At 44.0% G+C, this 13451-nt stretch overlaps 1 pseudogene; it reads left to right on the forward strand.

Moving 5' to 3' along the window:
* Window positions 1-5058, forward strand: part of LOC119305646 — a 19345-nt pseudogene extending 14287 nt beyond the window's left edge.
* Window positions 5059-13451: the final 8393 nt, after the last annotated feature.

Consider the following 13451-nt stretch of genomic DNA (forward strand, 5'->3'; position numbering starts at 1 on the left):
GCCGCGCCGGCGTCCTCTCCTTGCCGTGGCACTGACTGGCCGCGCCCAGTCCGGGCGCTCGCGCCCACGCGCCGTCCAGCCGCCGCCCTGGCCCCGTGCTGAACTCCGTCACCGTACGCCGCGGCCCCTGCTGCATCTGCGCCGCTCGGCCCTTGCCAGGTCGGGCGCCGCTAGCGCCCCAGCGCCCGCTCGCCCGTGCGCCCGTGCCCGCTCGCCCGTGCGCCCGTGCCCGCTGTGGCCAGGGCCATTGACCACTGGGCCAGTGCCCCCCTGGCCCTATGACATGTGGCGCCCAGCCCAGAACGTTTTCTTAAAAGGAATAAAAAAGGAATTAAAATAATGATAAAATAAATAAATAAATAATATCAATTAATTAATTAATTAATAACTTAATTAATTCTGTTAACTAACTACTAAACCAAATTAACCTGCTAATTAATCTGTCTAAACCGTTAGTTAGTTAGTTAGGCAATGACATGCGGGACCCCCATGTCAGGTTGACCAGGTCAACTGCTGACGTCATGCTGACGTCAGAAATCACTATTCTGGATAATGTTAGGGGTAAATAATTAAATAAATTCTAAAAATGATTAAATCTTTTAAAAGTAATATAAAATAATCCATAACTCGGATGGAAAAACTTTGTACATGAAAGTTGCTCAGAACGATGAGAAGAATCCAGATACACGGCCCATTCGTCCGCCACACATCCCTAGCATAGTGAACCTGCAACATTTCACCTCCGGTTCATCTGTCCGAAAAAGCGAAACGTCGGGGATACTTTCCCGGATGTTTCCCTCCTTCACCAGTATCACCTACTACCGCGTTAGGGCACACCTAACACCGCGTATTGTCTTGTTACGCTTTGTGATACTTTGATTGCTCTGTTATTTATTGTGTTCCCTCTCCGTTACTTCTTTCCGATAGGCCCCGAGACTGCCGGCGACCCCCAGTTCGACTACGATGTTGACGACCCCTCCTTGCCGGAGCAACCAGGCAAGCCCCCTCCTTGATCACCAGATATCGCCTATTCTCCTCTATACTGCTTGCATTAGAGTAGTGTAGCATGTTACTGCTTTCCGTTAATCCTATTCTGATGCATAGCCTGACATTGTTGCTACATCTGTTGATACCTTACATGCAATCCTAAATACTTAGTATAGGATGCTAGTTTATCATCATTGGCCCTACATTCTTGTCAGTCTGCCTTGCTATACTATTGGGCCGTGATCACTCGGGAGGTGATCACGGGTATATACTATACATACATACATACATATAGATGGTGACTAAAGTCGGGTCAGCTCGATGAGTACCCGCAAGTGATTCTGATGAGGGGGCTGAAAGAACAGGTGGCTCCATCCCGGTAGAGGTGGGCGTGGGTTCCTGACGGCCCCCAACTGTTACTTTATGGCGGAGCGACATGGCAGGTTGAGACCACCTAGGAGACAGGTGGGCCTGGCCCTGTTCGACGTTCGCGGATACTTAACACGCTTAACGAGATCTTGGTATTTGATCTGAGTCTGGCTGCTGGCCTATTCGCACTAACCAACTACGCGGGAAAGATATGAGCACTCGACGTCGTGGTATCAGCCGAAGCCTTCGTGACGTCAGCGACTGAGCGGCGCGCGCCGGGTTGGACTGCGTTAACGCAACTTCCTTTGTAATGGAGGTTGCTAGGTCTGCTCACTGGCCGCATACGCAACGTGCAGGTGTACTAAGGGCGATGGGCCCAGACCCCTGTGCGCTCAGGTTTAGACAGGCGTGCTGACCTCTCTGTTGTGCCTAGGTGGGGCTGAGACGTGTTGATCTTCCGAGGCCGGACATGACCCAGGAAAGTGTGTCCGGCCAAATGGGATCGAGCGTGTTGGGTTATGTGGTGCACCCCTGCAGGGAAGTTAGTCTATTCGAATAGCCGTGATCTTTGGTAACAAGACGACTTGGAGTTGTACCTTGACCTTATGACAACTAGAACCGGATACTAAATAAAACACACCCTTCCAAGTGCCAGATACAACCCGGTGATCGCTCTCTAACAGGGCGACGAGGAGAGGATTGCCGGGTAGGATTATGCTATGCGATGCTACTTGGAGGACTTCAGTGTACTCTCTTCTACATGCTGCAAGACGGAGGCTGCCAGAAGCGTAGTCTTCGATAGGACTAGCTATCCCCCTCTTATTCTGGCATTCTGCAGTTCAGTCCACTTATATGGCCTCCTTACACATATACCCATGCATATGTAGTGTAGTTCCTTGCTTGCGAGTACTTTGGATGACTACTCACGATTGCTTTCTCCCCCCTTTTCCGCCTTTCCTTTCTTTCTGGTTGTCGCAACCAGATGCTGGAGTCCAGGAGCCAGACGCCACCATCGACGACGACTCCTACTACACCGGAGGTGCCTACTACTACGTGCAGGCTGCTGACGACGACCAGGAGTAGTTAGGAGGATCCCAGGCAGGAGGCCTGCGCCTCTTTCGATCTGTATCCCAGTTTGTGCTAGCCTTCTTAAGGCAAACTTGTTTAACTTATGTCTGTACTCAGATATTGTTGCTTCCGCTGACTCGTCTATGATGGAGCACTTGTATTCGAGCCCTCGAGGCCTCTAGCTTGTATTATGATGCTTGTATGACTTATTTATGTTTTAGAGTTGTGTTGTGATATCTTCCCGTGAGTCCCTGATCTTGATCGTACACATTTGCGTGCATGATTAGTGTACGATTAAATCGGGGGCGTCACATTGGCCATATGGAGTGTGCCGACCGTAGTACTCTCCCCCACGGTCGGACCTGACTATCTTTATTCTTTTATCATGCTGGATTTCAACTTCATCTTTGAATATTTCAAATTTATCCAACGCTTTAGATCTTTCTTTGATTGGATAAATATATCCATAGCGAGAGTAATCATCTGTGAATGTTATGAACGAGTCATATCCATCCACACTTTTCACCGGAAATGGTCCACAAATGTCAGTGTGGATGATATCTAGTGTGCCCGTGCTATGGATTGCACCTTTTTCGATTTGTTTTATATACTTTCCTTTAATGCAATCTATGCATTGTTCTAAGTCTAAGAATTCTAACGGAGGAAAATTTTCACTTTTGACTAATCTTTCTATTCTCCCCTTGGAAATATGGCCCAAGCGACAGTGCCATAATTTCGACGAGTCAAATGTTCTCTTTCTTTTCTTTTGTTCTTTATTCGGCGCAGAAACATGTTCTTTCACATTGCATACAGAATAAACGTTTTCACGAAGTGATAACAAATAAAGCTCACCGTGTAGTAAAGCATCACCCACATAAGCATTATTTAACCATATGGCACACTTGCCATGTCCAAAATAACATTCATAATTATCTTTGTCCAAACAAGAAACACTAATTAAGTTTCTATGACATGATGGAACAAATAAAATATCTCTAAGTAGAAGATTGAATCTGTTAGCTAACTCCAAGGAGATGTCACCGACAGCTTCAACGTCTGCTTCAACTCCGTTTGCCACTTCAATGCGTCTTTCGCTTCTTAGCGTAGTCTGCGTCGAATGGAATCCCTCTTTTTGCCATGACTGACTTGAGCCAAGCAGCGCAGTCTTTCTTGTAATGCCCTTTCTGCTTGCAGTGGAGACAAGTGTCTTTGTCCACTGAGAAAGATTGTTGCTGATGTTGATGCTGATAGGGGGCTTTTCCATGTTTTGAAGGAGAACTTTTGTTTTTTTGATTGTAATTCTTTTTCTTGTGATCCTTCACATAGTTGAGTGAACCACCATGTGCAGCTTTGAGTCTGTCCTCTTCTTGGACACACATTGCTATTGTCAATGTCCCATGTTCCAGGTGACATACTATAGTTTACAACAAAAGTTTCAAACTCCTTTGGCAGTGAAGCCATGACTAGGTGGATCAGGAGCTTTGGTTTGATCTCCAGATCCTCATCCATGGGCTTTAGCTTTGCTGCCATATTGCTCATCCTCAGGATGTGCCCTCTTATTCCATGACTACCATATGTGTAGCGTTGTGTCACCAGTTGCTCTAACACCTGGGTGGCATATATCTTTGAAGAGCCAGTAAACTGGCTCTTTATCTTTGTAAGGAACTCCCCTGCGGAAGTGCACTCTGCAATGGAGCCCACAATGATGCTCTCAATTGTATTTTTTATAAATGTCATGCACTTTTTGCTTGCATTGACCCACTTTTGGTTATCTATGATGTAGGACATCTCCGAAGGAGCATAGTCCCTCCTCTTTTTAGGCCATGCATCATCATCATCAGTGGCCTCTCTTACTGGCTCTGTGGGTCTGACCGGTTGTGGTTCCTCCAGAACCCAGTCAAGATCAGCACAAACAGATGCCAGTTCTACTTTCTTCCTCTACTCAGTGTGGTTGTCACCTCTAAGTGTCAGAAATTCTTTTAGGCAACTCATCAAATGAAAGCCTCCTTCTCCAGGTGCGGATGAGCTCGATCCAGCGCCGGCCATGGTGGTGTGGTGACGGCGGCGACGTGGACAGAGATGGCGGCGGTGGTGTGCTTCCCGTGAGCACCACGCTTACCCTAGATCGGTAGGGAGTGTTCGGTGGGGTTTGTGGCAGCGATCAACCCCGTGAGTCGTGCCCCGGCCCCCACCTCTGTTATATAGCGCGGGTCGTAGGGGCCCACCAACCATGGTTTGGTTGGGCGCCCCCGATCAGAGCGTGAGTCAGGGGCCCGTCAAGCCGTTGGGCTCGATCGGGAGGAGATCAACCTAACAAACCTGAGCCTCAAAGGGGGCGAAGATCTTGTCACACAGGTCATGAGATGCCTGAAGCAGCACATTGCGATGAGCACCGACCGACGATCATCTGTTTCCACTGAGGAAGAGATTGCCAACTTGGAGGCGGCAAGTTCAGCCGAGGTGGTGCATGTCCGGGGCAAGATGAGGTTCTATGTGGGTGATGATGCCAGCTGTTTTGACAAGGTCATGCTCCGATTCTACGAGTTCTTGCATAGCATCTGCAGATCGGCACTGCCGACTCTGGGGATGCCTCTGTAGCAGCGAGTTGAGATCGGCATGTTGAACAAGGTTTGAGGCGCCGCATCAACTGTTTTTGGTATGGATCTCGTGAAAATGGCCACACTCTCCATAATATACCGTCATGTCGGAAATGCCATTTGTGTTGGCCAAGCCATATTTTTTGCAAGCAATGAAAACGGTTGGTGCACATCTTTTGTGAAGATTTTTAAACTGACATGAAGACAAGTGGGCCTGAACTATTGGATTATTTGGCATCTCAATTCCTGGTATATAAGACATAAGAGTGATGGCACGAAAGTTGGGCCAACAAAGCGGGAGAAGGGTACCGTGAAGTCAGCGAAAAGTGCCACCATGTCTCCTAAGAAATTCTGGGCGGGTTTTGCTGGAACTTAGTCTATTTGGGCAGCCCAATAACTATTTCAGAAATTCCTAATAAATCCTAAAGGCCCACTTAGCCCATTTGTGCAAGGCAAGAGATACTACTAAAAGTTTAGTCCCACATTGCTAGTTTAGAGGGGGTTGGACCTCTTTATAAGGGAGGCTCCTTCCCCACTTGTATGAGCATGAGAACAAGAGGGACATCCATGCGCGCTCCTCCTCCGCCGCGCCGCGCTGCGGGTCTCTTCACGTGCTGCCTGTTCACTTCTTGGCTCTAGTTTTTGCCCTACGTATGATAGGTTCTATGTCGTATAAGTAACTTCATCTATTGCTATTTTAATCATGCTTTATCTAGTATTTCTGTTAATAAAATCATTCGATAAATTGCTCATTTTTCCAACAGGTTTGACCAGTTCAGTAGGAAACGTGTCAAGAACTCAAGATTTATTATATTTCATTTGGGATCTTATTTTTGTTAGCCAAACTTGAGGCATATCATCTTGTTATAAAAAAATGGAAGAGAACAACTTCCCAAGTATTTGATCTCTGGATTCAAAGATGAACCAATTATTACATTCTCGCAATAGTTTAAAAAAATAAAGGAATAAAAGGCTAAAACACATAGTAGCGATTCGGTGCTTACGCTCATCTGCACCTGCGTTGAGGAACTAGATTTTTTTTAAAAATCTATATTATTTTTGCATGATAGATAATTTGGTGCATGAGGTGCGATTCAAAATTCAGATCATTTGGACATCTGAGTAGCTCTCGGCAAAAAAAAACAAATTTGGGGTCTATAAAAAAGTTACTGTTCATGTACTGTTCTAACCAAATTTGTCTTTTTTTGCTGAGGGCTACTCATAATTTCAAATGATCTGAAATTTGGAGTGCACCTCACGTACCAAATTATCTACCATGCAAAAAACAATTTGGATTTTTTTATTTTTTTTCTTGATCGGGTGCAGATGAGCGTGGGCTCAGAAATGGATATTCGTAAAACGCAATGTTACATAGCATATTGCTAAACCGCTTCCGATGTTAAATACTTGTGATATAATTCAACATCAATATAGTGTGTAATACATAGTACCTTTATATTCCTTGTGCACATGAAGTGATGTTGTCTCTTTTTACCATTAAATGTCACAACCCTAGCTTATGTTAATGTAATGGACGCATAGAGAGCATAGCATATCACCATGTCTGGATTCATTGAATTATGAAAAACAAGGATTAACTCGAACCTCATGTGTCCTAAAGGGATAAGACCCTAAAATTTCCTCAATGAATGCAAAATGCCCTTCATGGCAAGAGCTTCATATAAATTATATGGATCCTCTAAAAATTTGAAGGGTTTAAGAATGGTTTAAAACTTTGGAAATCATAATTTTCAACCATAATTCTTAAAATAGCTAGATCTGCATATATTAAAATGAGGGACTTCCACATGATGATTTATCTTCAAGTTTTGTATCTAGCCTTCCAATAATATTAGGAAGCTATAATAATTATTCCAAGATTTTTGGAATCAGCCGTAACACACTTGTAGTTTAAACCCTAAACTTTAATCAAATTGGGTTTATATTGTTAGAAATAAAAAATATAATCTCAACAAATTTGGATCTTCTTATGTGGACCTGGGTTGCACACCTAAACTTTAATTAAATTGGGTTTATATTGTTAGAAACAAAAATATAATCTCAACAAATTTGAAACGTTTTATGTGGACCTGGGTTGCACCAGTAAGGTCACATAAATCTCAGAAGTGTCAGAGCTAGTTTGAATCTTCATTTAAATCAAAACAACAACAAGTAAAATAGGAATCAGAATAAATAGCAGAGAGCTACTTTAGCATGGACCTTAATTTGCAAGTGAGTCTAGCCCAGCCCAGCCACTCTCCGCTATTATGCCCCCAACGGTTCCTCTGGCGTGACCGCAAACGATGATGTTTTGACATTTTGTGTGTGTCGTTTCTCCTCCGATTTGGAGCGGCTGGTTGGCCGGTGAAAAATATTTAACAATTATTTGAAAAAAAACCAAACATGATTTAAAAAAATGTTTATACACTGTAGAAAAATATTCATGTATTTTTTCAAAAAAAGGTTCAACGTGTATTTGAAAAATGTTTAACATGTATTTAAAAAAATATTCGTTCTGTATTTTTTTAAATGTTCAGCTTGTATAAAAATATGCTTTGTATGTATGCGAAAACTGTACAACATGTAGTGGAAAGTTAGACATGTATGAAAAGAAGGAAAATAAAGCCTCAAGTCCTTTATGTGGAGTTGTAACTTTTTTGTTATTTAGAGCTAGCTTCGGAGACCCGGTCCCTTCCCCTTGTTAAAACAAAGGTCTCAATCATGGTGGAAATAAATTCTATGCATTCTGCTCCGAGGACTAATATGCCCCACTAAGCTTTTGTCAAAAAGTGCTCAAACACATTGTGCTATGTTATATTTGAAGATGGGGCGTCTCCACGAATCTTTCCCTAGTACATCAGTGAACTATAATATATTCTATCCCAATTTTCTTACAGATGGGTCGGGCCAGTTAGAGAGCCCTCGAACCATCGCTTCCTGAGCGCAAACTGAACCCAAGAGGGCACGACTATACCTCGCTTTCTGCGAGAGTTACCACCGCATCGCCTCAAGGAACACTCCCTAGTGGTTCGGCCCAGTAACAGGTTTTTTATTACTTCAGTCGGTTCGTTTGTTTACTTTTTTTTTACCTTTGTATATATTTTCAAAAATGTTACAATACATATGACTAAAAAAACACTAAAATTTTGAGAAGTTTTAACCAAACATTTGAAAAGTGTTCATGAAGTGTAAATAAAATGTTCACTCAACTTTAAAAAACATTTCGTCTCATTCAAAAAAAATGTCAGTGACATTTAAAAAATGTTCATGCGTGTCAAAACATATGTTAAAATGTTCGCATAATTATTTTAAAAATACTTCATACCGTTGAAAAAAAGATGTTTGCGTGTTTAAAAAATACGTTTGTGACATTTAAAAAAAGGTTAATACAATCTATGTTTTCACGTGATTTAAAAAATGTTTTGTATCATTCAAAATGTTCAACATGTATTTTATAATTTTTAATATATATTCAAACATGTATTTATAAAAATGTTTGTATATTGTAAAAAATATTCAAGTCATTTAAAAAAGTTTCATACCACTCAAAAAAATTCAACATGTATTGATAGCATTTATTTTAAAATGTTCATTATGTACTTAAAAATGTTCAACTTGAAACAACGTAAAGCGACCGGTATATGGGCTGGCCCAATTACATCAAAGGCGAGGGCAATTTCCATCCGCAGTGACTGATAGAACCCATTCTTTTTTTTTTAGAAGCAGAGTATGGCCCATTTGGGTACTCATCAGCCGTGGCATGTAGGGAAAGGCCCAGCTGCCCACCGTGAATGTGGTCGGTGGCGGAAGCTCCCACGTGTGTGTTGACTTGTGAGCCCGACTCCCTTGCCTCGGAAAAAGGAAAACAGTCTCGGTTGCGGCTCTCGCACGTAAACCTGGCAATGGTTTGGACTGGAACCATAGTTTCAGTCGGTTTTTGTATTGGGCTGCCTTTGGATTGGATGAAATGGGGCAAGTCCCTCAATCAATTTAATTTGGTCTGGGATTTAACTATTGTTGGGCTGAGTTGGTTTGGTCTGGACACGAACGGAACAATCCTAGACCGTTTCTATCCATAGTCTAAAACCAAATCTAGTGACCAAGTTGACAACGATAGATGTGTTGGGGAACATTGCATGGAAAACAAAAAAAATCTACGCGCACGCAAGATCTATCCATGGAGATGTATAGCTACGAGAGCAGGAGAACATCTACATACCCTTGTACATCACTAAGCGGAAGCATTTATCAACACGGTTGATGTAGTCGTACACCTTCACGGTCTATCCCGATCAAGTACCGAACGTACGGCACCTCCGCGTTCAACACACGTTGACGTCCTCGCCTTCTCGATCCAGCAAGAGAGGCAAAGTAGTAGATGAGTTCCGGCAGCACGACGGCGTGGTGATAGTGGTGGTGAAACTATTTCTACAGGGCTTCGCCAAGAACAACGGATTTAGGACGGAGGACGAACTAGAGGGAGAGGGGGCACCGGTACACGGCTTGGTGAATCGTGATGTCCCCCAGGGGCTAGCCCTGCTCCTCTATTTATATGTTGAGCCCTGGGGTCATTTCTTGGAGAAAGAGTCTCCTCAAAGTTGGTTTGGAACGCAAGGAAGACTCCTTCTCGGTTTCCAGTACCAGACACGACGGTCCTTGCCGTCTGGCCCAGACGCCAAGGGCCTCGGCGTATGGCCTAGGGCCAGACACCAGGGTCCCTGGCGTCTGGTCCCTGACCTTTGCAAAACTTCCTTCAGCCGAGGCGTGGTGAGTCAAGCCAGTTGGTTGGCTGTGGATGAACAGTTCCCGATGGGGGTTGGATGAACGGGACCTCGTGGTAGTAGGCCATTGCCATTGGATGAACAAAACCCCGAGGAGGCCGCTGCACCCCAGCCGGTTGGGGGTGGATGAACAGGACCCCGTGGAGGCAGGATGAACAGTAGCCGATGGAGGCTGAATGAACAATAGCCCATGGATGAACAGTAGCAGGTGAGGCTGGAGGAAGTCGACGGTGGATGAACAGTAACTATGGAGGCTGGAGCGAGGCAGTAGACGGTGGATGAACAGGACCCCATTTCACCGTAGGCACTCCAATAGAAGCTTGTTTCCTCTGTTTCGCGGTACGCCACACTGCTCCTGATCAACGGGACCCAGCTTCGGCCGTAGGCACTCGAACAGAAGTCTGTTTCCTCTGTCTGGCGGTACGCCAAACCCTTCCAGATGAACAGGACCCCGTTTTGACCGTACGCAGTGGAACAGAAAGGCTGTTTTCTCCGTTCTGTGGTAAGCCAAACCTTGTTTCAGCTGTTTCGTCCAAGCCGGTTGGCTCCCGATGAACATGACGCCATTGTTGTTGTCCGCTGCCTCTCCATGTACATGAGCCCTAGCCATACGTATGCGCGAGTAGGCGCTCGGGACCCCACCCGTATGTACGTACGTGGCTGTATTTTTTGCCATCTGGCTGTATGTACGTGTACACAGTTTAGAAGGGACTGCCTAAACTACTACGGTGGGGCTCTACTACTACACGTGCCGCTGCCTTCTCGGCCACCGTTCATCGTTGCAGAGAGACCGATCGACCAGTATGTATATACACGTTCGCGGCCAGACAGACAACCCTACGTTCGATTCAACTGGGTTGGTCCTAGCCGTCAGGGAGGATAAGGGGGCACTCCCTTGTGTGCGAAGATATATGTGGTGGGTCCCAACTATCAGGGGGAGGAATCATTTTTTTGCGCGTAATAAGGAGGCACTCCCTTGCGTGCGAAGATGTAGGTGGTGGGTCCAATTGTCAGCCTCACCATGTACAGTCGTCTTCTAATGGCTGTCATTCCTTGACAACGTTGACCATGCCGCGCCGAGAGCACCAAGGCGATGGACGACGACGAGGCCTGCTAAGGGAACAATGTGGAGCCGAGGAAGACGAGGCAGTTGATGCCCACCTATACGTCTATCTACTTTTCCAAACACTTTTGCCCTTGTTTTGGACTCTAACTTGCATGATTTGAACGGAACTAACCCAGACTGACGATGTTTTCAGTAGAATTGCCATGGTGTTATTTTTGTGCAAAAATAAAAGTTCTCGGAATGACCTGAAACTTCACGGAGAATATTTTTGGAATTAATAAAAAATACTGCCAAAAGAATCAAGACCAGGGGGCCCACAACCTGTCCACGAGGGTGGGGGGCGCGTCCTACCCCCTGGGCGCGCCCCCTTCCTCGTGGGCCCCCTGATGCTCCACCGACCTCAACTCCAACTCCATATATTCACGTTCGGGGAGAAAAAAAATCAGGGAGAAGGATTCATCACGTTTTATGATATGAAGCCGCCGCCAAGCCCTAATCTCTCTCGGGAGGGCAGATCTGGAGCCCGTTCGGGGCTCCGGAGAGGGGAATTCGTCGTCGTCGTCATCATCAACCATCCTCCATCACCAATTTCATGATGCTCACCGCCGTGCGTGAGTAATTCCATCGTAGGCTTGCTGGACAGTGATGGGTTGGATGAGATTTACCATGTAATCAAGTTAGTTTTGTTAGGGTTTGATCCCTAGTATCCACTATGTTATGGGATTGATTTTGCTATGACTTTGCTATGCTCAATGCTTGTCACTAGGGCCCGAGTGCCATGATTTCAGATCTGAACCTATTATATTTTCATGAATATATGTGAGTTCTTGATCCTATCTTGCAAGTCTATAGTCACCTATTATGTGTTATGATCCGTTAACCCCGAAGTGACAATAATCGGGATATTTACCGGTGATGACCGTAGTTTGAGGAGTTCATGTATTCACTAAGTGTTAATGCTTTGGTCCTGTACTCTATTAAAAGGAGGCCTTAATATCCCTTAGTTTCTAACAGGACCCCGCTGCCACGGGAGGGTAGGACAAAAGATGGCATGCAAGTTCTTTTCCATAAGCACGTATGACTATATTCGGAATACATGCCTACATTACATTGATGAATTGGAGATAGTTTTGTGTCACCCTATGTTATAACTATTGCATGATGAATCGCATCCGACATAATTATCCATCATTGATCCATTGCCTACGAGCTCTTCACGTATTGATCTTTGCTTAGTTTCTTTACCGTTGTCACTGTTACAATTACTACAAAACTGCTACTGTTACTTTTTCCACTATTACCGTTACTTCCATACTACTTTGCTACTAAATACTTTGTTGCAGATATTAAGTCTTTCAGGTGTGGTTGAATTGACAACTCAACTGCTAATACTTGAGAATATTCTTTGGCTCCCCTTGTGTCGAATCAATAAACTTGGGTTGAATACTCTACCCTCGAAAACTATTGCGACCCCCTATACTTGTGGGTTATCAAGACTATTTTCTGGCACTATTGCCAGGGACCATATCTCTATTCTTTGAGTCACTTGGGATTTATATCTGCTGATCACTATGAGGAACTTGAAAGACGAGAAAACCAAGATTTATCCCTCAACTACGAGGGGAGGTAAGGAACTGCCATCTAGCTCTGTACTTGATTCTCCTTTTGTGCTGAGTAAAGTTGCGACACCTAAACCTGCTTCTGCTATTAATTCTGATATGTCGCATGTTATTGATGATGCTACTTCTGCTATGCATGATACTTATGATGAAACTACTTCTATGCTTGATAATACTGTGCCACTAGGTGAATTTCTTGATGAACAACTTGCTAGGGCTAGAGAGAATGAAATTATTGGAACTGATAATATTGATGAAAGTGATGATGAAGATTCTCCCCCTAGATATGAATTGCCTGTTGTGCCTGAGGGTTATGTTATGGATGAAGAAACTGCTAGAGACTTTCTTGCTTGCAATGATATATATGTTCTTAAGAAATTATTAGCTAAGCTTAAAAAAAGTCTTTGAATGCTAGAATGAAATATGACCCTACTTTTGCTACTTCACCTATCTGCATTACTGATAAGGATTATGATTTCTCTATCGATCCTGAGATAATTACTTTGGTTGAATCTAATCCTTTTTATGGCTATGAATCTAAAACTGTTGTGGCACATCTTACTAAATTGAATGATATAGCCACCCTATTCACTCATGAGGAAAAAATTCGTTACTACTATATCCTTAAGCTACTTCCATTCTCACTAAAGGGTGATGCTAAAACATGGTTTAATTCTCTTGATTCTGGTTGTGTGCATAGTCCCCAGGATATGATTTATTACTTCTCTGCTAAATATTTCCCCGCTCATAAGAAACAAGAAGCCTTAAGGGAAATATATAATTCTGTGCAAATTGAAGAAGAGAGTCTCCCACAAGCTTGGGGGAGGCTTCTCCAATTACCTTAATGCCTTGCCTGATCATCCTCTCTAGAAAAATGAAATACTTGATATCTTTTATAATGGACTAATCGATGCTTCCAGAGACCACCTGGATAGTTGCGTTGGTTGTGTTTTCAGGGAAAGAA

This window comes from Triticum dicoccoides, chromosome 5B, assembly GCF_002162155.2.
Source record: "Triticum dicoccoides isolate Atlit2015 ecotype Zavitan chromosome 5B, WEW_v2.0, whole genome shotgun sequence".
In the NCBI taxonomy this organism is placed as follows: domain Eukaryota; kingdom Viridiplantae; phylum Streptophyta; class Magnoliopsida; order Poales; family Poaceae; genus Triticum; species Triticum dicoccoides.